Source organism: Euprymna scolopes, chromosome 32 (genome assembly GCF_053919585.1).
Source record: "Euprymna scolopes isolate OS-2025 chromosome 32, ASM5391958v1, whole genome shotgun sequence".
NCBI classification, from domain to species: domain Eukaryota; kingdom Metazoa; phylum Mollusca; class Cephalopoda; order Sepiida; family Sepiolidae; genus Euprymna; species Euprymna scolopes.
Genome location: NC_136513.1, coordinates 44,419,444 through 44,422,822, shown reverse-complemented (window position 1 = coordinate 44,422,822; position 3,379 = coordinate 44,419,444). Strand labels below are relative to the sequence as shown.

Below are 3,379 nucleotides of genomic sequence, written 5' to 3'. Positions count from 1 at the left end.
ATGTAAAACAGGCACAGGAAGGCAACGTTGCAGTGATGGAACAGGAGTTGGAGCCTAGTCAACAAATTGAAACCTATTACCTTGGAGACCCCTTTTTGGACCCTATCCAAGAGGGAACTACTAGTAGTAGATGCACCAGCTCAGACGTGGCAACAATATTCCATGCATGTGTAGCACCAAAGAGGGGCCACATCAGATCAGTAGGGTCGATGTGACGTTTTTTTGTTAAATGTGATAATCAATCCCGGGCGAACACCGGTTACAAAAAAAAAAAAATAATTTTTTTAGTTAATATTTTTATGTATCAAAATCTTGTTGTTGAGATACCAAACGGGGGATAAAAATAGAAATCGCCTGCTAAACTTCAAAGCGAAAGATTACTTAAAACATTTTTTTAACCAAAATACGCTCGTGTTTGAACTAAACGAGCCAAACACAAAATATTCCGAATCAGAGCTCTGAAATGTCGGTCGGCTTGAAATGTGTTGGTTGACAGGTGAAATGTCGGATCGTTTTTGACCTGAGAAACACATACACACACGAAATAGATCGGGCCTGATAAAAGAATTCATGACGTCAGCCCAAGGTTCGACATGAATTGTTTTTCAATATGACTTATCTAAAAAATGTTTTTTGGCAAATTGTTTTGGGCGCTAAAAGGGAATTCTAACATGTAAAGAATATTTTTTTAAAATCACACGGATGTTTTTACAAAACAAATAATTTCAAAGGGGAAAGAAGATCAAACGGATATTTTTTAAATAGATGAAAGCTGGTGATCTATTACAAGCTAAAAAATAATATTTCATCTGATTATCAGTTGATAATATGGAAAAAACCATTATAGAGAAGACGGGGTCAGACAAGTTGGGGAGGAGTCAATTTGATTTTGGAAATTGGGTACGGAAAAATAATACCTGCCACAGGCCAAATTGACCAATGAGAAGGAATCAGGTGGATTGTTATCCATCAATTTGATTGGTCGAAGACGAACGTAGGCGTCGTCATTATTCAAGGGTTTTACTATATAAGATCTGTAAAACTCGATTTAATCAGAGAGAGAGAGAGAGGTAGGAGATAAGAAGAGAGAAGACAGAGAGAGATCTCTGGAGAGACAGAGGTAAGGTCTCGGTAGAGGACTCCAGCCACCCAACTTCTCTCTCCCCCTCGCTGGTCGCCAGAGAGCTCAATTTGCAACTTAATAGAATTCAGAGGACCTAGGAAGACACTAGCCAGAACACCTTAACGATAATTACAACGGTCCGCGACTCCGACCGAGTATTTCAACAACAAGAAGCTCATTCACAAATCTAATTGCTTGCTTCCATTTAATCTTCAATTGTACATACGTCTGTAGATAATCATTTATGAATTTCCTAAATACATTATATATCAACCAACCTCCAGAGCTTGTTTGCTGATGTGCTGTTGTTCCATGTAACTTTATTTCTTTTACTTGCCACTTGTGACCCCGGTCCCGTCAACGAACACCCAGTCAACAGGGCGACCAACTAGACGATCAAGAAGAACAGGTCTTGAGGACCGTGCAACCGAGAAGAGTCCTCCAACGCCTTGACGAAGACTCACTAGGTGACGCGACGTACCAGCGATCAGAGGTTCAAGGTCGTGTAAGGTCACGTTCAAGGGTTAATAATGGCCTAGTAAAGGTACAGAAGTAGTTTTTAGCATGATAGAGGGAGCTCACTTTCCTTGCAGCAGCCTTGGCAATGCATATAATAATAATAATAATAATAATAATGTAGCGTAGGTACTGTTGCAAATACAACCAAACAAGAATAAATAAATTCGACTTGGCTATTTTTTCCTGTTTTAGCAAAAGGCGTTTATTACCATGACAAACAATACCTGCTTCTTGTTTTTTTTCTAATTGTTCATTAAGTCAGTTATACATGAGATTAACAAAACCCTGTCGTCTCGACACTAGCTTAAAAGTCTCTCACCACCATCAAAAGTGTTGTAGCCTTGCAGGTCGGTAACAATCAAGACAAACACAGTATAGTTAACAAAAAATGTATCAGAAAAAGTATCTTACAGAAGTACACATAATGATTCTGGGGCCATAGTAGTTGAATTGGGTTGGGCTTCTATACCGTTATTTTTTAGTCAGCCTGAAAAATTATTTTCGGATAGATGGGTTGTTGTATAGCCTCTTTCCAGTCAGGTGACTGGACAGTGTAAAATCAGGCAGTCTATTGGCCTGAGGGGCTTCCTTGCATTTTGGGCAAATCAGGGAGTCTATTTGTTTTCACCTGCTTTTGTTTACTGCAGTCCTGCAGTATCTTGTTCTGACCTGGTTTATGGCTACCCATTGCTTCCTATTTTTAGCAAAACCTGGGAGGCACAAAGTTAGGTCTTCAAAGATGCCCCCTATTTGGGAGTATTGTATCTCCACTCCACCTTCCATATCTCAACTAAACCGGAAGTTTGGATTTTTGAGGGGTAGAAGGGCTTTTGGAACTTGAGTCTGGAGTTATCTAGGACATCTTTTTTTAATTTGTTGGATTAATATGTCCTCGAGGTTTTAAATCCATTTTTGAGTTGCCTCTTCCCTCCTTACGTGGGGTGGTGCAATTAAGCTTGCTACTGGTAGCCATAACTACCACGAATCGCTACTCAATAATATGTTAGATGTAACTGGTCTCTGGGTAAGTCCATCATTCTTTAAATGGGTAGATCAACTTGTCCGATAACAGAACAAAAAAAAAGTCCTCCAATCTATAATACAAAATTAACTCTGGGTCTTTTTTTCCTTTAGGTCATCAGAAATGATAATAGGGGCTCCTTCAGTCTTTGACAGACTATGGATATCCAGGAAGGGGGTGCCTGCGTACGAAATTTTTGTGGCAGGAGGTGCGCAATCTCCAACCATACCTCTCCGTAGTTGACATTTTTTAAAATACCAGTGGAAACAAATGCTGAGATAAGCGGAGAGCACATACAGCGCCTAGAATTCCCAAATGGTCACCCATCTGGTACTAACCAGGCTCAACGTTGCTTAACTTCGGTGATCTGATGAGAACCGGTGTGCCAACGCGATTGTGCCGTAAAATCATAAGAATTTATATATGAAAAAAATTACTGACATAAGGCGAGTAGAAACTGGATCTTGGGTTTACTTTTGGCAGCCACGTAACTTTCACTTTCATTATCTTGTCCTTTAGTCCTCACAGTCCAACATGACCTCCCACAACACCAAAGCCAGCCTGATCATTGTCACCCACTGAGTAATTGCCGAGCTCCTGTCGGCACTTGTGGAAAAGGCATGCACGCAGTTCCAGACCCGTAATGAGGTGGTGATTGAAGCTGAAGGAGGCTACATTGAATAGATGTCAGCTCTACTATATAATCAAGTTACCTG

General features: G+C 40.3%; 1 pseudogene; it reads right to left on the bottom strand.

The window, feature by feature from the left end:
* Positions 1–2,953: 2,953 nt before the first annotated feature.
* LOC145256550 (5S ribosomal RNA) lies at positions 2,954–3,070 on the bottom strand (annotated as a pseudogene).
* Between the last annotated feature and the right edge of the window lie 309 nt (positions 3,071–3,379).